General features: G+C 41.0%; 1 long non-coding RNA gene across 2 annotated transcripts in view; it reads right to left on the bottom strand.

Moving 5' to 3' along the window:
* LOC144293054 (uncharacterized) overlaps positions 1-26597 on the bottom strand; it is a 78471-nt gene that overhangs the window by 19983 nt on the left and 31891 nt on the right. For both annotated transcript variants that reach the window (XR_013360538.1, XR_013360539.1), the window contains exons 3-4: positions 25299-25526; positions 23394-23483 (exon numbers count right to left, since the gene is read on the bottom strand). This is a non-coding gene — a long non-coding RNA (uncharacterized LOC144293054). The remainder of the gene's footprint in view (positions 1-23393; positions 23484-25298; positions 25527-26597) is intronic.

Here is a 26597-nt window from a genome sequence, read left to right on the forward strand (position 1 = left end):
CACTCGGTTTCCAGGAGCTCTGCAACCACTGGGTGTTTTACTGAGCTCTCTCTCTATTTTTGCAGCCAGCTTGTAAGTCCTGGATGACACTCGTTAAATGGGTTTCCGAGGACTTGTGTACTGCCTGTTTATGAGCCAAGCTGGAAAAGTCAGCCTTTCCTGGGGAAGATTCCCGCCTGCAATGTGTGGGTGGGTGTTGGAGGGCATCCGGGATTAGCTTGGCCTGAAAGCCGGACGAGCGTTTGTTCTGGTGTTGAAAGCCCTAATGTAATGCAGCCCGAGAATGGGAAGAAAACCCCAGCGCTGCTATCTGCTCCTCAAGGCCAGGGTTAGAGAGAACTGAAGCCAAACTTTGCATTGAGTCCAGGAACCCCTGAGTCTTTCATACCACAGAGCCCCACACTCAGGCAGCCCACCTCCCTCTGCTTGGAGAATTTATTTTTCTTTGTCTCACATATCAAAGTGATTTGCAAATTCTAGTAGGTTCACTCACTAGTAAATATTCATGGAACATTTACGGTGAGAGATAGAATCATGAAACAGATACCTCCCGTGTCTTTAAGAAGCCTGATGGTAAGAGAAGGAAAACAGACTCTCGGAACTGCAAAGGGATGAAGGGTCATGCAGGCCAGCCAGCCCTGGGAGCCCGGGTGTCCTCGATTGTCTCCTTATCGGGCAGAGTTAGAGCTCAGGACAAGCACCCCTGGGACTCCCCATGCCCTGAAGGCTTCGATTCCTTTTCCAGGGAGCAGCTAATTGAATATCCCAAACCTGAAGTCCTCTGTCCTTCTTTATAAGATCTCTAGAGTCCTCCGAGGTGTGGTCCATGGAAGAATGTTGTAAAGCCACCAGAACGCAACCTACGCCTAAGCCCCGTCTCTCACCCTACATGTGGAAGGCTGATTCTTTAGGTCTAGTATCATCATCTTGTTTCTAATCTATAATAACTTTCATCTTTTTATACTCACTCCAATATTTCATTCCAGGACAGGGGTTGACAAATGGAGCCTCTGGGTCAAACCCGGCCCGACACCTCCTTTAGGACTGTCTACCACAGCTAAGAATTGTCTTCATATTTGTAAGTCATTGGAAAATATCAAAACGAAAATATGTTAATTGTGCATGAAAATTACGTGAAGGTATTTACATACCGTCCTCAACTTACCTCTTGGCCTGCCAAGCCTGAAACGTTTACGGTGTGGCCATTGACAGGAAAGCTTGCCAAACCCTGGTCTGAATTTTAATTCTGTTGTTGAACATAGACTAACTAACCCATCCCTTTTTCACAGGGGCTCCAATCTGAGAAGGATGACATTTTACATCTTTTACAAAATCTCAAAAAAATGTACATAGACCAGGACAGGGTTAAGGATAGCATAAGGTCCTATGACGTACTTCCCTACTTTCTAGAGCCATCCGCCAGATAATCTCAATCTAATAATCAGTGCAGGACAACTCCCCTGGTTCAGTTCATAAATTTGCCTCACGCTTAAGGATATCAAGAAAGTCGTGTCGACGATCTTGCTTACGTTCACGTACACCAGGGGAGCTAACACGTCTCACTGCGGTTCTCATTTAGCAGTTGTTTCAGCAGGACCTGAAGTGAGTCTAACCCAACTTGTTCTTGGGTGCTAGTCTCCCTTTCTAACATACAAGATTTGGCACCGGGTTTTTTTTTTTAGGACGTAGCAGCTGCTCCATGGCCTGAGCTTGAGAAGCCCCTCTGTACTGGTAGGGTACCGCTCCCTCCTATACCAGGTAAGCCCCCAGTTGTAGTGGGATTAATGCGGTGAGAGTCTCGGAGTTCACGATTCTTACAACTTCCAGATCATGGTTTCAGGACTTAATTACTCATGGCTCTGTCATCCCGAAGCCTTTGGAAGGAAAAGAGGAGGTGGAGAAGGCACACCTGCCTCTTAGGCAGACTTGCGCTCTGTCAAATGGAAGTTTGTTTCAGCTTCTCTCCAGCTGAACTCTAAACTACCTATGCAAGGGGGTCATAAACTTTGGTGGGTAGCTGGCCATCTCCACCATACCCTTTCCTTTTTTCCTTTTTTGAATATTGTACCTATCTCTGCAAGTATCTATGCCTCTTCTTTCTCTTGTTTTCCCTCTTTGAGCATCGACAATAGGTGTCTGGACTGAGACCAGGTCATAAAAGCGATTTTTATAAAACAAGATGTTCTATTAGAATCACGTACCCACTAAGTGACTATATTTTGATGGTTTTTTTTTTTATTTCACTCCTCTACCCATTTGAGTCTTTCATTGTTTTTTAAGATTTTATTTATTTATTCATGAAAGATACAGAGAGAGGCAGAGACACAGGCAAAGGGAGAAGCAGGCTCCTCATTGGGAGCCTGATGCAGAACTCGATCCCAGGAGCCCAGAATCAACACCTGAGCCAAAGGCAGGTGGTCAACCACTGAGCCATCCAAGAGCCCCTACCCATTTGGGTCTTAAGGTCACTTCCTTTCATTGAGATCACTGTAGCAAAGTTATTTGGTTGGAATCGATAGAAACCCAACTTAAATGAGCTAACCAAAAAGAAGATAGGAAATACACAGAGACAAAAGACCTGAGGAACCATAAGCTTGGGGGATTGGAACTGGCCTCTCTTCCTCCATCTCTTCCATGTTCATGAGTCTATCTGACAAATACCAGCAGCCCCAAGTCAGAGCCCAAAGTGCTCTTCATCTCATTTCAGATGAAGAGATCCTGGGCAAAAATTCTCATTAGCTGGACTTGAGACACCTGCCAGTGTCTTAGACCAATCATTGTGTCCATGCAAATGAGAGTCAAGTAAGGGGTCCTGCCCAGGCCTCGCCACAGCACTGGTCCCTGCTCTGCCCAAGGCCAGGCGATGGGAATGCTTGCTGGGATGCAGCTGAAAAATATGTTTGACAAGAGCAAAGTAAAATGTACCACACGCTGTGGTTGAGACAGAGTGCCATACAAGTTCGGAGGTGGGAGAGGTCCCAGGTGACATTGGGATTGGAGGTAAAGGACGGGCAGGACTGCCACCGCAGCAGGGCGGTGGCTTAGTTGGCAGCCATCAGCCAACTAAGGTTCTGGGACAATCCTCTGGGGGCGAGCACGGTAGAAGGAGTGTCAGGGCCACGGGCAGAGTGGATGGGTTCCAACGGGCGGACAAGGAGTAGGCGGCCTGGGCTGAGGCCTGTGAGGCCCGACGATCAGGACACATAAATTCTGGTATGTCGGTGTGAGAAACAGGCCCATTTCCTTATCGTCTCTCATTGTAGATTCCGTTTCCCTCATTAAATTCCGAGCTCCCTGAATCCCCGGGGAAAGGAGCTCCTTTAGAGAAAGTCAGCTGTGTGCTGATGTTTTTTTAAGTCTTCATAAATCATGCGAACCCTTTCATAAATCACGCAGAGCGGCGGTGGTGTCGCAGCTGCACTCCACAGGTACTTCGGGGGAATGCTTCTCTGGGGGTCCCGGGCCAAAGTGCCCAGACTTTGGGAGCCCCGGGCCCCCTGGCTCCTGGCTGCTGCAGGCCCAGGCCCCTGCCCGCCCTCCCGCCCCCCTCCCACCCGCCACACCTCTGAAAACAGGAAAGAGCCTCCTTATCAGTCACTTATGCTTGATGATGGATTGATTAATTGCACTTTAACTGAAATCCAGTCGCACAAGTATCACCTGTGCTCTCAACCCTTCATTTGCATTTAATCCTTTTATCTTCCAGTGTGGAATGAAAGGCGATTTTCTAGGCTGAAAGAAATTCCAGGCTTTCACTAGCTTACAGCGATGTTGTAGATGGTGGTGGTGACGAGGAGAGAGAAAAGGAGCAAGAAATCAGAAATCAGGAGGGGAAAAGGGATGGGCCGTGAAGCGGGAGAGGGTAGCACAGAAGAGGTAACGGAGGCAGGTGGAAGCCGACATCGTGGATGTCTGATAACTAAGATGCTTGTTAAATATTTATTGAGTGAGTGCTCGTGGAATGCAGAGATGGATGGCTGCTAGGTTCAGAAAAAATCGATTTAAAAAAATTTTCTGCTTCAACTAGACAAGTTCCTTGGGGGTGAGAGATGGGACTTTTTTTTTTTTTTAAATCCCCTGGCACCTAGGGTATCTTGCCCATGCCAGTAATAAGCAGAGACGTAATAAATGCATGCCAATTGAGGTGTTATATGTCTATTTAGCAAGTGTTGTTCAAATTTGTTTCAGGTTTGGAGTCTGCTAATAAAATACTGTAAGAGGAGCCCCTGGGTGGCTCAGTGGTTGAGCGTCTGCCTTTAGTTCAGGTTGTGATCACCAGGTCCTAGGATCAAATCCCGCATCGGGCTCCCCATCAGACACCTGCTTCTCCCCCTGCCTATGCCTCTGCTTCTCTCTGTGTCTCTCATGAATAAATAAATAAAATCTTTCTTAAAAAAGTCATAGAATACTCTAAGAGCCCCAAACCTCAGTCTTTATTTCTAGACATCCAGCTTTTCAATTTTCAAGGTCCCTTAAGTTTATGGTTGATCTCCCTGTACCTCCAGTGCACCGTCTGTGAAGTAAGTAGCTGGGGTAGGTAAGCAGGTTTGAGCTTGTGCTTCCTGGAGCCCCAGAGATTTCTGAAAGTGCCCCAAAACCATCATAAGTAGAGGGGAGCAAGGAAAAGACCCATCAGGGGGCAGAAAGCCCTCTACCACAGAGCAGCCTCCGCGCTGCCCATTGCATTCTCTGTGTCCAGAAAAGCAAACCTGCTCTTTCCTTTCCAATATTTTAAAGTCTGGAGTAAAATTTTATTTGGAGGAGTGAAACGTTTCAGGACCATACGATCTCTCACCTCAGAATTCTTTAACTCCCTTAATTATTAATTATTTAACTCCCTTAATTTATTATTTTTCCAAGGGTAGTATCTCATTATAGCAGCTTCTCAATTTCTCATGATTAATGTCTTTTATTTAGGGACTCAAAACAATATAATTCCAAAGCATTTGCCAGATGTCTTCACATACTAGATGGTAACACTGCAAATAGAGTTAATCATAATCATACAATTATTATTAATATATTTGATGGGCTTTCCAAGATAGTTGCAAAATCCTCGAGCTATCTTCAAAATAGTCATTGAATGGCAACTATTGAAATTAATTTTTGAAAACAGCACTGTTTTCCTAATCAGAAAGCTGAGTCATAGTTTTTGGATTCCTGGAGGGGAAGCAGTTTCCAATTAGTGATTTCTCTACTGTGTTGTAATAGAAAAATGTAAAGTCTGATATTAATGAAGAAGAGAACACAAATAAATTCTCAATTGGGTAACAATTGATGAATTATGTGGCTTATGAAAATACGGGCACTTTAAGGTAAATATATGCTCAATGTCTAGCTTGATGATATCTAAACTCAAAATGGTCAATGCGTTTCACCTACTCTGATATCAGCTCACAAGAGAAAGGAGGTAGGCAGAAAGAGACGGGACAACTTACAATACATGAGTTGCAGTCATTCTGGAATTCATAGACACCTCCATGCCAAGAAGGAATAATTGGAGGCCCAGCTCCAAATGATTAACATTGATGTGCAATTCCATGTGTGGCTGTGTTTCATGTGGCCCATCCAATATATCTGGCACACAGGAAGATTGTCCTGGCATCATGGAATTAGTTCTGGTCAAAGCTGGTGAGGGTCTATTCTGAGCTAAGCCCTGAATTGCTAAGACAAGACCTTCTAGAGCTCTCTTCCACCTGGCGCAACTCTCAGCAGCCGGTCACCAAGTCCCCACAGATAGGTAGTTGCGTAGTGTCATGGAGGAAGAGACCATGGTGCATTTGCCACTGAGCTGTGAAGTCTCATCACTGCAGCATAATCTGATAAAATATGTGAAGTAGAAGTTTGTTTCAACCAGGTGGTAAGTAGTCTTTCTCCTCTGAGCTAATTGGGAAATTTGTTCAAGGCCAGACCGCAGGCAGGGGTTGGGAAGATAAAGCAGCAACCCCCGTCTGAAAAAGCCGAAAACTGCATTTATTCCTCAGGCTTCCCTGGACAATTTAAATACTCTTGGGGAGACTAGAAGAACCTACTTTAAGTGGAAGCGTATGACTTCTCTGCTCCCATCTTGAAGTTTTTAAATGGCATGTGTCGTGTTTTTTGAAAACAGGACCAATCGGGGTAAAATAAACAAACAAATAAATAATTCCCCGTAATGTTTTTCATTTGAACAGGACTCTGACATTTTTCTGCAAAACTTTATTTTTCCAACTCTTTTTTTTTTTTTTTTCACTTTACAAGAAAGGCCATAAAAAGGGGGAAAAATCCGCACATCTCATCTCTCACAATCCTGGTCAGTGTCTTCAAGTACATTGATGATGCATCGCACACATCGTTTTTAGGCAACTTTGGGTCGTAATAAGCTTCATTTACAGAGCTGAGCTCATGGCTGCTGGAAGTGGTGGGGTGCCCATCAGAGAGCAGCCGAGGGGAGCTCTTTCCCGGAATGAGTCACACCGTCCACATGGCTGCTGAGCTCAGTGGTTCCTATTAGCCAGAGTTCCAGAGCTTATTCCCCCCCACTCTTGTTTTTACAGCAATATTAATTCCATTCCTATGAACTGAGGTTTGGACAAGTTCCTCCTTGATTTTTAAAAACATATTCATAGTGAATCAGGATGGGCCCCAAAACAAGACAAAACACACACACACACACACACACACACACACACAAAACTTCTGCATGGTTCCACTCACTTTAGGCCATAAATCCATCAATCCTTACACTTTATACTTCTTTTCCATCATTTAGTTCACTGAAAAAAATAAAATGAGTAGAATATTCTATCTACCCTGCAATTAACCACTTAGTCACTAAAACTTTCATTGGTAAAACCAAGTGGGACACAAATTTATTTGGGGGGTACCCCTTGAGGATTTTTTAACGTGAAATTCTCTTTCCCATCCTTACGAATGCCAAGGGCTGTATTTGGTAGGCTCACTCAAAAAAGCATGGGAGCAAGGCGTTTAATACCCCTAGCCACTTCATCAACTGCAGTAATTATTCAATTTATCTCCTTAAAATATAACACTTGAGCCAGTCCCCAAATATAGGTTTATTTTCAAGCTGAGATACGGTTTTTTTTTTTGCATTTAACCGTGGAACTTTATATATTTACCTTTTGACAATTGAGCTTCACAAGGCTCTGAAAATGCGGAGTGATAAACACAATGCCTAACGTGGTCCATTGATAGTCATCGCTGGTAAGTTGTCATCGGTTGGGAAACTGAAAAGCAGACATCTTTGCTTTGAGGATGGTGATAACATCCTGGCATCACTCAGGCTTCCGTAGAAACATCGATTCTGCTTGAATCGATGACCTGTGTATCCTGGTAGGCTGGCCAAAGTACTGGTCAAGTGTGCTTTTACTACCATCATCCTAACCACATTCTGACATCAGAACAGTGCCCTCTCTGATCTATTTAATTTATTTACTTACTTATTCATTTTTGATGCTCTGATCTATTTTTTATGATCTATTTTAAAGTATCTTTAACAAGATACATGGTTGCCTTTACATTTTTGGTCATGTCCTGGGTCAAAATATATGAACAGTATGTTTAACTTAAATTTCCCTTTTGTGAGTTTCCTCCTAAAAACCATGCAGTTTGCAAAGGGTTTGCTTCTCAAGACAGTGTTGACTGGAGGCGGACTTACGTGAAAGAGCAACATGAACATCACCAACAACCAAATTTACAGAAAAGCTCTTAAAATGTGATGAACCCACTGTATTCAGGATTACCTACAACATTTATAGAGAGCAAGTGCCATACCAAGTGTGTGAGGACACGGCCATGACCTTTGGTTTGTTCATGAAGCAGGATAAAAAAATCATGCTGCAAAGAGTTACAGCACACGTAGAACTACAGAAACATTGAGCAAGTGCAAGAATAAAAAATAATGCATACATTTGATGTATAAGCAAGAGGCTAAGTAAAGATAATGGAATAATAACTGATTCAGCAGGGAAGGGCTCAATTAGTGGATTTTCTATGTCAACATCCCGGATAGACTTCTGAGGACACCCAAGGCTACATCTGGGATATCTACACAAGCACGTATATATGAAAAAAAATCTGAGTTTGAACTGCTAATGATTTATTGACATCATCAAGCAGCTGTTAATATTAATGATGATGATTTTAACCTTTTATTAAGCACTTTGCATGGCTCAGGCCCTAGCTTACATTTTGAGTTGGTTAATCAGTCTCCTCATTTGGTAAGGAAGGAAACAGAGGTGCAGACAGATGTTGGCAAATTGTGAAGCCAAGATTAGAACCTGCATCTCTCTGAATTTGCATGGTGGCTTTGAAAAGGGATGCTTTGATAAGTTAGCTGTTTGCTTGTTTGTTTTCCTTAATGCAGTCAGAGAGCCAAGTAAGGAAACTGGGGGGGTGGGGGAAAGAGAACCCAAGAAACCAGGTAAAAACCTTCTGCAGAAAAAAAAAAAAAAAAAAAAAAAAAAAAACCTTCTGCAGAAGAAAATATCTAGTTGGAGAGAAGAGAGGATGGTGTGACGGCAGCTTCCGCGCCAACACTCAGTGCAGGAAGAGACACGGAAGCCCACCACCTTCTGCAGGTGGGGTACACACGTTAGACTGCAATCCACCACACTCAAACTGCCTGAAAGAAGGCTGCATATACCTCGAGCTTTCTTAAAAGAAAGGGAATGGGTTTTCCAGACCAAAGTTTTCCTGGAATTCTGTCTGTGGAATATGTATATATATTAAAAATACGTATGTGTGAGTACACCCACACATCTCTCTCTATATATATTCCACGTATGCCTGGGTTGATATATGTACATGTATTTTCTAATTAAACTTTTTAATATAATCTCATGTTGAGTTCCAGCTGTGTAATTTAAATATTCTGTGAGTGCCTGAAGATGGAAATGCGCCACATGGCAATATTCCATGAAACTACCTGAGGGAATTCATGACATGGAAGCAGGGAAGAGATTCAGCGTTATTCCTAGTCATCTGTTTAGGTGAACTTTCCCTAAGACTTCCAGCATCCCAAACAATCTGTTTTAGATGTAGCAGCCAGGATCACAGAGAGAGCAATTTTAGGCATTTTTAGAGTAAAATATACACTTTGTTCTCAGCAACAAACATGACTTCACGATTACCGTCCAGTATCCTCTTCCCTGCCTTTGCATCCCTGAGGCATAATAATTCTGTCCAGCTCAGTGCAAAATTTAACCTTCTGGATGAGCACAATAGAAGGAGCCCTCAGGGAAGAGGGGGGTGGGAGCCGGTCTACAGTGATCTGGCCACCCTTGCCTTCTGGAAAGAGGAATGGGGGCTCTGGTCAGGCCTTCCTTGTCCTGGGAAGAGAGGAGAGTGAGCTGGGAGTGAAAGACTCTCCTTGGGGAAAACCTTCCTTCTTTAGTTAGTTGCTGGAGCCCAAGGGATATGTTTTTCTTTCTTTAAGATTTCCAGCCTCCCTACTTGATCCCATTACTGCCAAGTTGCACACAAACACGCCCTTTAATCCAGACGTTTTCTGGGCCCTCTGGCCACATCTTGATTTCTTCTCCTGGTTAGGGTTCCATGCTGGGCCTTGTGCTCACACAGAATTGCACGTGGGGAAATTGCCTAATAAATCATAGTGATCATGGGCTCCTTATATAAATGGGGTTTTTCTTCATATATCTTCTACCTGGTGCAAAATGCATTGAGGACTGATTTTCTATGAGTAATTGTGCAATTTTATGCATTTGCAAGAACTCAGGTCTTTAATAAATCAGACCTTTGGAGTCCTTGGAGTGTTTTTCTTTATACCACTGACTTGAACATTTTGTATGGTTTGTGGTCATTTGTTTTTTTAATATTCTGGTTGGTTTTCAGTTTGCTTGGTGGTGTTGGCTGCAGACTTGTAATTTCTGCTAGAGTTGAATTTTCCACTCAGAGCAATTTTATAGCTCTCCAGTGTTCATGGAGACTAGAATGAACATTTTTGCCAATTTTGACCAACTTCATTGACAGACTCAGAATCTTAAGTGTGGGCCAGATAATGGACGTGATTCATATATTACAAGCACCCCTGTTGATTTGCCCAGAATCTGATGCTGGCCTCCTGTGAATAACATTCTCCAGCCTTCTCCCTCCAGTGTCTTGGAGTATGCAAGGCCCTATCCCACACGAAACCCAAATGTTATCCCTCATTTCTAGCACATACTCTTTAGGGTCAGTAAAATCCTTTGGGAAAGATATAGTGTCTACAAAACCCTGAATATCTTTCCTTTTGATTATGTATGAGGTGAGAGAACGTTTAGTGCTCAGAGCTGAAGCAGAATTATCACTCATCAACCCATCAGACCGGTTTTATAAAGAAAAACAGTATTATAGTAGTCTACCGCATGGGAAGGCAACATGATTTTAGAGAGGCTCTCCCATTCTGTTTTACAGGAATGATCTCAGGAGAATGACAGATAACTCAGATGTCATTTAAGGATAGCTGACATAAGACAATACTTGCCTAATGTCATATATCAAGGCAATGGAAACTCAACACACACGAATCCATTGTATGTAATCTAGCTGTAGCTAAAATTAATGCTAATTATTATGTATGAGCAGAAGCTCTAAGTGAGTTTCAATTCCACATGGAGAACACCACCTTCGGAGAAGTTGGGGAGGGGAATTAGCAACATTTAGGCATCTGCTCTGTGGTCCATGCCTTGCCTTTATTAAACCTAAATAAAGCTGGAAGGAATCATGGATCACATTTTACAGAGTAACCACTCAAAACAGGAAAACTAAGGAACACACTCAAGGTTGCACAATTGATGATTGGCAGAGTTGAACTAGAACCCAGGTTCCCCCCTTGACGACACAGTTATCTCCTTTACCTTACATAGAGTCTTGAGTTTCAGTTTTGAGACCTAAGCAAAAGTTGGCAAACCGTACTGAGCTCATCATCACTTCCAATTTTCCTGCCATCACTAAAGTGATACTCCCTTGCGAGTATTCATTCAATGCCCACCATTCAACATTTTGCTGAGGACCAACAAATATACACATGAAATGTAGGGTAATTCCTGTATTCTAGAAGCTGGTGATCTAGATGGAAAGACAGGAGGGACCCATGTACAAGTTTAATAACCATGCAAAGTTGTATTGAACATGGCCTCCAATTATTTATTCCTTCTGTCATTTACAGTCAACGAAAGCTCATTTTCCTAAAGCATAATTTATTAAAACACACTTCCAAAGCAATTAAGGGAGCTTAATGTTAAAACCTGGGTGACACAAAACATTTAAAGTAAGACAAGAAGGCCAGAAACACTTCGGATAAATGAGGACATTCAGCCAGGAGCCTTAGATACAGCAGGAACCTCTAAATATTGAAGCAAAGTGTAAGATCCAAATGGACTTGGCTATCCTCTTTAGTTCCACTTGAGAAATGCACTCTTTCCAGATATGAAATATAAAAAGAATTTATTCAAATAGATACATATGCATCAGAGCCTCCGAAGGTCACCCAGGAATTGACTGTAAGTAACAGAGATTATTTGAGGAAGTCCCCTGAGATCTGATTTAGGACAAAGGTGTGGGTGGCAGTGCGGATGATTTTTAAGAATTAAGAATATGTGAAATCACATCCAGTTAATCACAGAGTGAGAAAGTCACTTCCTTTTCAGTGGTCAGAATATCTCAGATCTAAGTCCTTGGCTCTAATACTCTCCAAATCTGCTAGCTTTCCATTCTAACAAAGGGAACAATGACCTGCAGCTAAATGCCTTCTGTAGGTGAGAGAATCTCAGTGACAGTTTAAAATGTGGTTTTATTTATTTGTTTTCATGGTTTCCTTCTATTTCTAACAAGTGAGACTAGTTTTTAGGTATTTCTCTCTAAAATAAATTTATTTTTTTTCCAGTGAGATTAGTAATCCTAGTGGTCTAAATTCAGAAATCTAACATTAGCAATGGTCGAGGAGGGTATGGGTCCGTGAGATACCTTAATGTGACTGGAGGCAGAGTAAACTGGTGTGACCACTTTGGAAAACAATTGAACATCTGCTTGCCCCCACGAACCACTGGTGTGTCCATGCCCGACATACATTTTTATACTTGAGTAACAGGCCAGATGCAGAAAAAGGTTCATAGGAGCCCTCTGAACAATAGCAAAATTATGGAAATCACCCCATCCCCAATGTAGGTAGAAGAGTGGATGAAAAAACTGATAAATTCACATAATGGAATATTACACAATCGTCAAAATGAGTGAACTATAGCCATGCAGAACAAGGATAAATCTAAGTTCTATAAAGTGTATGGGGCACCTGGGTGGCTCAGTCAGTTAAGTGTCTGCCTTTGGCTCAGGTCATGGTCCTGGGGTCCTGGGATTGAGCCCCACATTGGGGGGGGTCCCTGCTTAGCAGGGGGTCTGCTTCTCCCTCTGCTCCCTGTTCATGCTCTTTCTGTCTCATAAATAAATAAATAAATAAATAAATAAATAAATAAATAAATAACAAAGAAACCAATAAAGTGTAATGTAAAGTGGAAAAAGTAAGACTCAAAATATCACACATAGATTCTCTTCTTAAGGTTGAGAGCAACTGAAGTAAAAATGCACATTTTTAGATATACATATTGATGAAATGAGACTGTTTAGAAAAGGAAGCAACAGGGGCACCTTGGTGGCTCATTCAGATAAGTGTCTGCCTTCGGCTTAAGTCATGGTCCCAGGGTCCTGGGATCAAACCCTGAGTTGGCTCCCTGTTCAGCAAGGAGTCTGCTTATCCATTTCCCTCTGTGGCTCCCCACTGTTGTGCTCTCTTTATCAAATAAATAAAAAAATCTTTAAAAAAATAGAAAAGGAAGCAACATAATAAACAGAAGCTTCAAGATGATTCTGAGGTGGCACGATGCAGGAAGATAGTTTGCGGAAGGGATCACACAGCTGCCTTTTAGGTGATTGTCACCTCCTGGCTTTCACTGAGGGTGGTAGGTTACAGACACTTGTTACACTATTCAAAGGAATTAAGTAACTAACAAAAAGAGGAAAAAGAAGCCGTGACAGGGTCAATGGTGAGAGGCTATCAGCAACCAAATACTATGATGAACTCAGTTCCATGCATTTGAGGTCCAACAGGAAAAACGAGAGCATTGAAAGGAAGATTCTGAGCAAAATAATGGTGCAGGTGTGCAGAAGAATGCAGCGAACTGAAATCTGAAAAGTACTGTACTGGGGAAAGGCCTTTCTCCAGAAGGCTAGTTTGGATGGTTCAAATACCCTGAAGTGCCTGAATTGAGGGGCCAATTTGGAAAGCATCTGATTTGAAAATGAAGTTAACCACAGAGGCGGAAACAAACAAGGAATTTGGGGGCAGTACAGGTTCCACGTGGAAGCTGTGGACAAAACAGGACATACACACCCCTGAGCGTTAGGCCTGAAGGCTCAGGGCATCAAGGGTGGCGCTGAGTCCTGGAGGCGTCAGCTGTGATCATGCTATGTGAGCATGTTGTGACATCTGAGGCCTCGCTGCCTCTCCACATTCTTAGCCTACAGTCAGTCTGGAGTACTTACCAGTAACCTACCATTTTTCAGAAAGAATTTAAGATGATTTGCAATAATATTTAAAGTGTACAAGTTAGGGGTGCCTGGGTGGCTCAGTTGGTTAAGCGTTCAACTCTTGATTTCAGTTCATGTCATGATCTCAGCGTGGAGAGATAGAGCCCCACCTTGGACTCTGCTGGGCTTAAGATCCTCTCACCCTCTCCACTCTCCCTCCCTCTCCACTCTCATGCTTGTGCACACCTACTGTCTGAAATAAATAAATCTTAAAAAAAAAAAAAAAGTACAGCAAGGTAATTAGGTGAGAAGTAGGTGAAGAATAAATGAGTAAAAGTACGTGGAAGAAGCCAAATCAGAGTCAGCAGCACTTCTCATACAGAAAACGTGTGCAGCAGAAAGTTGTCCAACACACTCGCTCCGTAACAGATGTGGAGGACAGTGAGCATTATCTTTAGCTGCACGTTTGTAGGATTCCCAGGCACATTCTTCAAATATTGATCTCACAGAGTTCTTCAGTTGAATGCAAATATAATACTGTTTTTTTTGTTTGTTTGTTTGTTTGTTTGTTTGTTTTTGAGAAAGCCTTCTTGAGAGAGCAGCTAAGTAAGTCTGCCAGTTTTGGGTGACTTAACTTACCAGAGGGTAGAGAACTTGCAAAAACAAAGGGAGGGTATAAGTCTTAAATGACTTCTACTGACCAATAGCAGTTTCTGCAATATTTCTGGCAGGAGCACTGTGAGGTCCATTTCCTGAATTGTTCTGGAAGTAGGTATTCATCTCTAAACAGAGAGGTCCGTGTGCCCCAGATTCTTGATGGATAAGTGGAACAGTTGGATGCTGACATGCAAAAGGGGCCAGACGGGGGTCATCCATTCTCTACATCAGGGGAGGGCAGGAGATGCAGATTGTGATTGGAGACTTGGGAATGGGACCTCGGTGAGTTAAAATATTCTCTTCTGTAAGAGATGGAGTAGGACAGAAGACATGGAGTCTAGAATAAGAATAGGGACGACCCAAGCTGGCAAAGTGTGAAGAAACAACAAAACAAAAGAATAGAAGTAGTGAGATGATGAAACATCCACAGGAGTGTTTATTCCTGGGAGGCCCATTAGTGCTTTTTCCCACTTGGAAAGGGAAGCGGGATGGGGCTGCAGGCTGTGGAATGAGAAGAAACACAGGTCCCTGGAGAAGATGAAGTGAGGAAGGAGCTGTGGGCTACTTGGGGCTGGACATGTGAGGGTGCAACCAACCAAAGAGGCAGAGTGATAGTCCAGGCTCCAAGGCTCTGAGCATTGCCTTTCAGGTGGCAGCCCATCTTTTTATGCCTTTCTTCTGAGTGAGGGCCCTGGCTCTGTGTGGGCACCTGTTTTGCTGTGTATGATTTCAGCTGGTGTTATTCCCCAAAGTAATGAACTCTTTTTAGTTGCTAGGGAAATAATTCTTGTTTAAAATCAACCCTTTCAATAAGCACTGGTCCAGAAACTAGAGTACACAAGATGTGGCAGGAACCAAAAAGAAACCAGTAATAGACGATTACTCTCAAAATTCCATTTTTTTAAAAAACCATTTGGAACCCACTTGAGCAATATAAGAGTTGAGATTTCCGGTTGAAATATTCCAAGGATGTCACACTATTCCTCTTCAAATGCCAATAAAGTTGAGATAGTAATAAATCAGCGTGAGGCATTCCTTAAAATCTGTACCTGAGGAATGACTCCAAAAGGAATCCCTGAAAAACACAGATTGTATCTTTTCCAGTGTCTCAAACTGTGAGTCCCACTTGGCTTTGACACCTTATATCCTTTGATAGTTGTATCAGGTATTCATCACCACACCTTATACGATAGCCCTTACTTTCTCCTTTTTTAAAAAAAAGCACAACAAACTTCAAAACAAGTCTTTCCGGCAGAAGGAGATGAAGCCAAAGGAGCCAAAGTGAACATGAGTTGGCTGGATGGCTGCCATGAATGCACCTCAACTCACCAGGGCACAATGTCCTGGTGAAGACACGAGGAGAGGGAGAAACAGATGGCTAGCAAAGGAGAAAGCTGAGCCCAATGCTATTACAATTTTTGGTCAGTTCCATGGGGCGCCTGGGTGGCCTAGTCGGTTAAGCATCTGCCTTCAGCTCAGGTCATGTGGCATGATCCTGGGGTCCTGTGATCAAGTCATATGTTGGGCTCCCTGCTTGGAGGGAAGCCTGCTTCTCCCTCTCCATCTGTCCCTCCCCCCTGCCTTGTGGTCTCTCAAGCCTGCTCTCTCCCTCTAATAAATAAGTAAAGAAATAAAAACAATTTTTGGTCAGTTCCTGATTTTTTGTGCTATAGTGGTACAAATTCTGGAAAAAGAAAATTATGAGTACTTCCATTGGTTGAACTTTCATGCAAAAAGAAAAGTCTGATAAAGTTCCATGCACCTGTAAGCCAGGTACTGACTGAGATCCCCAGGCTTAGCAGATCTTTCAAGCTAACAGCTCAAGGTAGAGGAGCCAGGAGCTGGTTTCCCAGAAGTGAAGAAGGATGGAAAGGAAGAAAAAGAAGTAGGACAAAGAGATTTCTTTGATGTTAAATTGGAGTGTAAAAAATTTCTTAGATCCTAACTGATCGTGCCTAGTTAGAACCTGATCCCATGGTATTCAGTAAAAAATATTAAGTCCATTTATTATCTTTACTAGACTATATTAAGTTGAGCCATAGCAAGTATTCAACCATTTTTGACCTACAAAACCCAATTTCATATGATTCAATCTGATAAATATCCCATTATAAACTATATAATTAAAACAAATAAAATGAAATTGGGTCAAGAATCAGTGATATGAAGCTCAAATACATGCATTATTTTTCTCATTGGAAATTTCTGAAGAGTCGGGTACATTTTTAAAAAATATTTATCCTAGCCCCTTAATTTCTGTTTGAGAAATGCGGCCTCAAGAGGCTAATACTTGTATAAGACCATACATTTCAGTAAACGTAATGGATGTGAAATTAAAAAGGGTTGCCTTCAGGATATTTATGAATCAATCTACAATCTGTCCATGTCACTGATGAAAAAGCCCTATCAACAATATGGTTCTTAACAGAGGAAAAGTGTGCTCAGGGGGCCTCCTGAAACATTGGAGAGAGCAAATAACTCTGTTCTCACCTGCTTGATGGTGGAGATAAGGGAGGGAAGGGGTGCAGACTTACCCTACCCATCTCCATACTGGAGCTACTAGGGCTCGAAACCCTCACTGACCAGCGATGGCTGGGTTTCCTGGATGGGAACATTGGGTCAAGCCTTCCTCCTTCACCTTGGCTAAAGCCTAGAGTTGAGACTAAAAGAACCGAGGGCAGACATCACTAAGGATCAGTCTGTCCCAGGTAGTCCTAAGGAGGGAGGAATTCTCATTACTCTACATACTAAGTCTTCTAAATGAAAAGAAACTAAGCCTCGTAGGAAGTGGCTTAAAAGGAGCAGAATGGTTGGAGCCTAGCTAGTAGGCAACTGGGGAAGTAGCTTTCACTACTGTGCAGACAGAGGCTTCAAAAATAACAGCATGAGGCTATCTCTGGGATTGTTAACTACCTAGGATGGTTTCCATTTTCTAAGAAAGAAATGGGAGGGTGGGAATTGGGGAGAGGGAAAGGGGAGCCAGATTCCCAAGTAGTTGCAGGTAAGAGGCCCCAGCGAAGTCTCTTGACAAGGCAGCAGTTAAAGGCTGCTGTCCAGGCTTTTTCCCAAAAGATACTGAAACCAGCAGTGGGAGCTTCAAAGAGATGCTGAGTAAAGAAGCAGAGTACGGGAAGAGCCACATCTTCAGAGTAGCAGCTCTGAAATAGAAGTAAATGCAAGAAGGCACCGTACAGGGCTGCCATTCCGCATGAATGTGAGGCTCCAGGCAGTCAATACTGAACAGCTGAATCGTAAATCTGAGACTCTTCCAACGTCAGTCGCAGAAGTTTCATGATATTGCTGTAGCCTAGAAACTGAGACAAGATCAAATACATCATCCATTCCACCACAAAATATACCTTTTATTAATCCTAGATGCCAACTACTCCTTGCTTAGCTGTACTTCCTAAATGGAATGATTTACATGGACAAATGTTACTTCATTCTTTAAGATGAAGGACTGTGGTACAGCGCTATTCAAAAGAGTCCTGTATTTTGAAGGTAATATAAAATATTTTATATTTGTACAGCACTGGATAATTTGTACAAGTGCACGTGCATTATCTATGCCTGTGGGCTTTATAATAATCCTAAGAAGTGAATGTTACAGGCATTCTCATTTTACTGATAATTAGCTTCATTTTATTTATCTTTGCATTCTGTACATTTTCACATATGGATTTACTAGTACACACTACTCCAGTGGTTCTCCAAGTGTGGTTTCTGGACCAGAAGCATCAGTGTCACTTAGGCACTTGTTAGAAAGGCAGATTCTTATCTCCCACCTGATACACTAAATCAGAAACTTATGGTGTTTTAGATGACTTTGATGCATGATCAAGTTTGAGAATCACTGCACAATGCTCAGCTTCACTTCTTAAGAAAATCTGGAGGGCTGCAGAATATATGTCAAATGGCTCAGATCTCCACGTGCTGGATTTAGAATATTTGCCTCACCAGCTCCAGAAGCTATAGATCCCAGAGCCAACTTGTTATTCCAGAGCTGATCCACTAGTTCTTTTTCTCCACTTTGAGTTTCTAGAATTAACTTAGATTTGGATCCTGTGAAAGACAAAGTGCACCACCCACCTAAGGAAATGCTTTTACAGCAAAATGTTCATTCATGAGGACCACCTCAAACAAAAGGAAATGTCAATTGGCAAACCAGCAGGCTTATTAATCATGGCCACCCCAGAGCTAGTGGGATGATTCATTATGAGGCAATATCTTTGCCAATATCACACTATCTTGATTCTTGTAGTTTTACAGTAAAATCTTAAAATATTATAATCTCTTGAACTTTATCTTCTTTTTAAAAATTGCTTTAGCTATTCTAAGTTCCTTTGCTTCTACATAAATTTTGGAATTAGTTTGCCTAGATCTGCGAAAAAGAAAACACTACTGGGATTTTAATTGGGAACGTATTGAATCAATTTTGTGAGAATTGACAACTTTGCTATGTTGAGTCAATTCATAAACATGTTATGTTATCTCCAATTATTTTGGTCTTATTTGATTTCTTTCATTAGCACTTTATAGTTTTCAGATTTCAGAATCTGTATATGTTTCATTAAATTTCTCTAAATATTTCATTTCTGACCCTATTATATATATATGTATATATATATTTATTTATTTATTTAAATTTTTGATTTGCCTGTATCTTGCTAATGTATAGAAATACATTTCTATATAATACAGTACAGCTTTTTGTGTATTGTGCTTACATCCTACAACATTGCTAAACTCACTTTTATTCTAGAAGGCTTTTTTCTCCTATTCCTTAGGATTGTCTATAAAGACATTCATGTTATCTGTGAATAGGGATAGATTTATTCCTTTTTCCCATCTGTATGCCTTTTTTCCCCCTTATTTTCTTCTTTTTTGCCTTATAGCTCTAACACAATTAGACAATGCTGAATAGGTAAGTTGAGACTGAATAACTAATAATATGGCAATAGTAAGCCTTTTTCTATGAAATAATTGCTTTAAATGCAAATGGATTAATTTTTCCAATCTAGAACAGAGTGGTTGAGTAGATTAAAAATTTCAGAAGCAGATGGCTTTACAGAATAATTCTATCAAATATTTAAAGAAGAATACCAATCTTTCTCAAACTCCTCAAAAAAATGAAGAAGAGGAAATATTCTCAAACTCCTTTTACAAGGCACAAATCACCCTCATAATAAAGCTAGATTAAAAACACTATAAGAAAATAAAATTTTAAAAAAGAAAATAAAATTATAGGTCAATATCTCTGATGAACATACATGCAAATATACTCCAAAAATACTAGCAATCCAGATTCAGCAGTGCGTTAACAGGACCATAGACCATCATCAGTTGAGATTTATGCCTGGGATGCGAGGATGATTCAAAACAATAAATGTGATTCACCACATTAACAAAATAAAGAAAAATAAAAAACAAAGGCTAAAGACCATATAATATAACCATATAAAAAGTGTTTGGCAAAATTCAACAACCTTTCATGATAAAAAAATTTGACAAATAAAGTATAGATGTACCTCAACATAATAGTGGCCATATTTGATAAGCCCACAGCTAACATCCCATCCAATGGTGAAAATGTTGAAACTTTTTCCTCTAAGATCAGGTATGAGACAAGGTTTTTCACTCTCACCATCTCTATTCAACATTTTATTGGAAATCCTAGCTTGAGAAATCAGAGAAGAAAAAGAAATACAAGATATCCAAATCAGAAAAGAAGAATTAAAACTGTCTACATTTCAGATGACATAATCTTATATATAGAAAAGCCTAAAGACTCTACCAAAAAACTTTAGAACTAATAAAAAAAAACCTCAGTAAAGTTTCAGGATACAAAATCAATCTACAAAAATCAGTGGCATATCTGTACATCAACAACAAACTATCTGTAAAAGGACTTAAGAAACAATCCCATATACAATAGCATCAAGAAATTTTTAACACTTAGGAATAAATTTAGCCAGGAAGGCAGAAGATCTGGCCTTGAAAACTATAAAACAATGATTAAATAAATTGAGCAAGTCACACATAAATGGAAAGATATCCCATGTTCGTATTGGCAATAAAACAAAACCAGTGGGACTATGTCAAAGGTAAAAGCTTCTTTACAGCAAAATAAATAATCAGCAAAATGAGAAGGAAACCTATGGAATAGGAAAAAATATTTGCAAACCATATATCAGAGAAGGAGTTAATATCCAAAATGTGTAAGGAACTCCTATGACTCAATAACAAAACAATAATTAACTCAATTAAAAAAATGGGCAAAGGATCTGAACAAACCTTTTTTTCCAAAGAAGACATACAAGTGGCCAATAGGTATATGAAAAAATATTCAACATCACTAAGCAGCAGGGAAACATAAATCAAAACTACAATGAGGTATCACCTTACATCTATTAAGATAGCTGATATCAAAAAGACAAGAGATAACAAGTGTAAGCAAGGATTTGGAGAAAGGGGACCCCTTGTACACTGTTGGTAGGAATGTAAACTGGTGTAGTCATTATGGGAAGCAATATGGAGCTTCCTCAAAAAAATTAAAAATAGAACTACTGTAAGATGCAACAATCCAACTCCTTGATATATATCCATAGGAAATAAAGTCAGGATCTCAAGAGTTACCCGTACTCTTATGTTCATTGCAGCATTATTCATAATAGCCAAGATATGTGCCCACTGACAGATGAATAGGTAAAGAGAATAAGGTATATGCATACAATGGAATATTATTCAGCCATAAAGAGAAGGAAATCTTGCCATTGGGACAACATGGGTGAACCTGGAGGACATTAATGCTAAATGAAATAAGTCAAATACAGAAAGACAAGCACTATCTGATCTAACTTATGTATGTGGAATCTAAAAAACTTGGACTCACAGATAATGGAGAGGAAGGGTGATTGCCCAGGGACGGGGGTTAGGAGAAATGGGGATGTTTGCCAAAGGATACAAACTTGCAGTTATAATATGAATAAATTCTGGGTATCTGATGTATGGGGGGGTGATCATAGTTAATAATAATGCAATATATACATGAAGTTTGCTAAAGTGTTCTCGCCACACTCAAAAAGATTTTAAGCATATGAAGTGATAGATGTGTTAATTAGCTCGATTATAGTGTCAATTCCACAATGTGTACATATATTAAACCATCACGTTCTAAGCTTTCAAAAAAATCTCATCCTACAACCCAAAGAGAGGCAATTTTTATCAGTCATACTTCAATATAACTGAAAGCATTTCTTTTAATTAAAAAAAAAATTGTAGGTTTGAGTCTTTCAGCAAACTTGGAGTTTTTAGCCATTATACCTTAATACATCCTTTCAGCATCACATTCTTTCTCTTCTTACCTTGAAATTTAGATAAGTATGTTAGACCTTTTGTTATTGCCCCCTGAAGTTCTCTTCAATTGTCTTCAGGGTTTTTGCACTTGTTGCTCAGATTGGATCATTTCTGTTGGCCTCTTTTCATGTTTATGGATTCTTTCCTTTGTTATATCCTACTGTTTTTGAACCCATCATTGAGTTTTTTACTTATATTTTTCCATTCTAAAATTTTCATGTGGTTCTTCTTTGTATCTTCATGGTTTTGAGTTTCAATTTTAATATTTTTTCAAGTGTTTGCAAATATCAATGTGAACATATTTATAATAACTTTATTTTCCAACATCTGTGTAATCGTAGCGTTTGCTTCTGTAGATTGTCATTGTCTACATGAGTTTTAGTCTTCATCATTCATTATGTGCTGAGTAATTTTATATCCTGGACATTTGATATTAACTTGTGAGACTCTTGATTTTGCTTCAGTTTCATGGGAAATGTTATTTTAGTTAGACAGTAACTGAATGGCCTAAGTTCAGGCTACAAATTCCAACCCATCTTTTGTTGTTGTGGTTCCAATGTCAGTTCAGTTTTTGAAGCCTCTGTACAGTTCTCTAGATCTATCACAGTGTAGGCCACCCAATGGCCAACCTGTGGCATGGGTAGTGGTCTGTCAGCTTAATTCTCAAGGTATTTGGTATCAGAATTAGAACTGGATTCACATATGTGCAGCTCAGGGGTTCCTAAACAACTTTATGGACAGCTTTCCTGAGCTCCTCCTTCATGATGGTCTCTTTAGTACATTCAGTTTCCAAGAGGCTCTTGTTTTCACTCTTGTAGGCAGGAATTTGGAGTTCTAGTTATACCCTATTCTGTACACACTTCCATGATTCTACCAAAAAATGGCCAAGCAGTGGGAGGACAGAAAGGGGGAAAAGCAATGGGAATCTGCATCTCACTACTGGAACTGTTCCTCCACTGAATGGAGAGGTAGGTTTTTATCTGGTATTAGTCAGAGTCCTCCAAAGAAACAGAGAGAGGGATAAAGGGAGACACACACACACATACACACACACACACACACACACACACGTACACACACATGTACATAGAAACAGAGAAAGAGATTGCTTTATTTTCAAGAAGTGCCTCATGTGACTGTGGAGACTGGCAAGTCTAAAATCTGTAAGGCAGGCCAGCAGGTTAGAAAGCCAGGGAAGTTAATGTGACAGTTCAAATCTGAAGGGAATATTCCCTCTGAAAGGTGAAATCCCTCTTCCTGGGGGGCATCAGACTATTTTCTTTTAAGTCCTTCAACTGATTGGTGAGGCTCACCCACAGGATGAAGGGTAATCTGTTTTACTCAAAGTCAACGGATTTACATGTTAATCTCATCTAGAAATTACCATTACAGTGACATCCAGAGTGATATTTGACCAAATGCCTGGGTAGAGTGGTTGTGTTAATAAAATTAACCATCATAAGTCCATCCCTTGTCAACTTGACATCCACACACATCTTTTTAAGCCACACTTAATAATCTAATGAAATAACAAAATCATACTCCTCCCTACATGGTACAGCTACCCTCCATAAAACTGAGAACATGCTAACCCTTTCTCCAGAGGAGGATACAAAGTACGTGGGTGATGGTCACTCTTGATATCCCATAACTTAAATCTTACAATGTAACATTAATAAGTTCTCTAATGTAAAGCCAACATACCTTATGTTATGTAATAAAAGGATAGAGGAAAGAAGAAAATACCTTATTTTCTTCATAACAAAACAAGACATTCATACACATTCATAACAAACTAAGAAATACCCACAATAATTCATAACAAAACATTCATAACAAAATAAGAAAGAAATACTCACAATAATTGCAAATTACACTTCCTCAGAGTTTTGGCTCTTTCAGCTTCTTGTAAACAGCCATTTCCCAGCCACCACAGGATTGTTTGGGGGCTGTATTAGGATGAAATAGAGAAAAGAAAGAAAAACAAATAAAATGAGCAGTTTTCCCCTCTGTGCATTAGAAGTTCATGCTCCTTGAGCCAGAGCTATGAGGCTCCTCTTCTGGCTATCCCTTAAAGTCAGCTTTCAGGGTTTGAGATGTGTTGAGTATGGGTCAGGAGATACTGGAGGAAAAACCAGTAAGCTCACTGCCAAATCAATGGTACTTCAAATTTGGGCTCTTTCCCAATCTTTCCACTGCAATTTTCTTTTCAGGGTCCTTAGAAAGCTGGCCCACGTGTCTTGTCCTGGTTTTATAGCTGTAATCACTTGGACAGAAAGGGTAGGATGTGCTTATTTCATCTCACTCAGAACGAGGACCCTCCACCTATTCTTTTTACCTTATTTAGTATGACTTCTATTAAGAATTTTAAATTATGTATGTGACTCATCTTTATGGCTTATATCATATATACATCAGATAGTGACTGGTCTAGAAATTTGCTGGAAAATAAATTAAAAATCCATGTAATTAATATTGATTAAATACCTTCTTTGTGGCAAACATTTTGCTAAGTGTTGGGAAATTATACCAAATACAGTAGGTGTAGTCCTTCTATCACGGAATAGTCCGGGATAAACAGACTTTAAATAAATAAGTGATCACACACACATACAAGACCATACCATTATGTTTGCAATACGCACTGTAAAGAGTCTGTCATAGAGTCCCTAACCTGGGACTGTGGCTGGTGGGGTGCCGTGGAAAGTATCCTTAAGGAAGTGGGCCTCAGATCAAGGCTTGAAGGTAAGTAGGACTTTCCTGGGTGAAAATTAGTGAGAAGGAGCATTCCTGGCAGATATAACCCCATTAACTGAAGATTTTAAAACCAGGAGGAGCTTTTCCCAAGGAGGAGAAAGAAGGTTGGTATTGGTGGGGCACAAGGGAAGAGGGGAGACGGTGACATAAGGAAAGAGGAGGCTCGTGTTGGTTGAGCAAAGTACGCAGACCTGCCCACAAGGAAATAGTCCCTCACGTACACCCAGTGGTATGGTCTCCACCAGGGCATGTAGGCTCCTTTGGTGCCCCTTTTTGAGAGAAAGCAGGCTCAGAAAAACATGCCCCAGTATTTCTGAAGACTAAACAGAGGGTTTCAGAAGGCTGAGAAGATCCATTGTTTCCTAGATGACCTCTCCTGCAACTACAGCAAGTAGAAGTGTCTCTGGTGGAAGAAAAGGAAAAGAAGAGAAAAGAGAAATGTGGCCATCCTTTTTTTCCCCACATGTCAGCCTAAGGTCCACAGAGAATAAACCCTCGAATATGCAAAGTTACTGTGCAGTTTTTCTGTCACAATACCTGGCTTATGCAGCCCTACGATGAACAATTATGAGGCCCAGAGAACTCACAGGATGAATACAAAATAATAAAGCAAGTCAGAGGCAGCAAAACTGGGACAGAGCCCAAACTCCCCCCACGTTTGCCATAATCAGAGCAGAAGTGCCAACCCTGACATCTTTGCACACCAGGGCCCCTTTCTACTTCCCTCACTCAGCTCACACTGGCTGTGGGACATAAAGTCTTTATCCTTGTGGTCTCCTTATATACAACCAAGATACTGCAGTAGTTCTTCAAAACCACTGCCCTGGTAGAGATTACTTCTGACTTCTGTGGCTTTCCCAACACTGGGAAAGGGGTTCAGAATGGGAGGGATTAAATCAGTTCTAGAATGGGACTCAAAACCTATATTTGAATAAAATCATAGATGTGTAACTTTTAAGAGTACTGTGCTCACATTTTTATGCTAAAGCTCCCCATTTCCCACTTACCAATTGTACCCACAGGAAACACACTGATACGGGACGTTTTTGGTTTCCTTTGTCATAAAACAAAACAACACCAAGAGCCTCTATTTTACAATCAGCTTTACGCGTGTGAGTATACTCATTCAGATGCTGATTGGACAGTGGGGGCATCCGTGGAGGGGTTTTGCAGCTTGGATCCCACTTCGTCTGGCCACAAGAGGCCTTTGGACATGAGTTATGACTTCTCGAGTTCTGGAAAAGAAAAGCATTTTCCTAAATTGCAGCAGCTATATCTGGTGAGTAATAGAAGCACTTGTACCTAGAGTCTCAGAAAGAGGCCAGCCCAGTTAGATATTTATGAGCTGACATTTAGTCTGATTGGTGTTTAGCTGCTGGCCAGTCCCAGGAAGGGTTAAGAAGCATGGGCAAGATCCTGGGGAGCAAAGGCCCGTCTCATGCACATGGTCAGTGTTTGTTCCTCCAGTCCACAGACAGACCAGAGATTTACCCTTAAATGTTGGATAAACCCATATTTGATGGTTCCTTTTCTTGCGTGTCTGCCGCTCATAGCATAACAAGCAAATACGTAAGAGAAAGGAACATGAAAAGTCAGCTCTTAGAACCGTGCCAAGAGCTGGGCAGACTCTTGAAAGTGGGCCTTTATCTGAAAACTCGGCCCAAGTCAGAGGTTTACGACCTGGGAGCCACTTTCACTGAAGCAAAATGCAGAAAAGGCTGGTTATAAATCAAGGCTGGCCGAGAGGAATTGGAATTCCTCCCACTGCTGGCCACAGAAATAAAGCATACACGCTCTTCACCAGGGAGGAGCCTGCTATCTCTTCTGCAGCCACTCAGTGGGGTGCTCCATTCCTCCTACCCCATCTCCTATTCCCGAAGTCCAGAAGACTTCACAAATTTTGGGTTTGCTGGCAGCTTGCATTGCATGATGCCAAACAAAAGTGTCGGTGTCAAGACCAAACTGAAAATGATGTTCCAGGAAAGGCCGAGCTGCATGAGCATTTCAGGAAGTTGTGCCTGGAGAAGAAAGAGTGCAGGACTGATAACCAGCTGCTTACAAACATCTTAAGGACCTCCAGAAGGCAGTAGGGGGTAGGCTTATTTCCTATAGCTCCAGCCTGCAGGATCATGTGAGGCTTGATTTACGGCCAGCTACTTTGTCCTCTTGCCTCAGTGAAAACGGTTGCCAGATATTGAAAGTCTGAATTTGCCAAGCCTTGCAATCGCAACCTGGGAGTAAATGTTATTTGAGGTAGGTAATCACTCTGCCAAGATGATTCCTTTTTTCCTTTCAAAAATGTATTT

Source organism: Canis aureus, chromosome 21, assembly GCF_053574225.1.
Source record: "Canis aureus isolate CA01 chromosome 21, VMU_Caureus_v.1.0, whole genome shotgun sequence".
In the NCBI taxonomy this organism is placed as follows: Eukaryota; Metazoa; Chordata; class Mammalia; order Carnivora; family Canidae; genus Canis; species Canis aureus.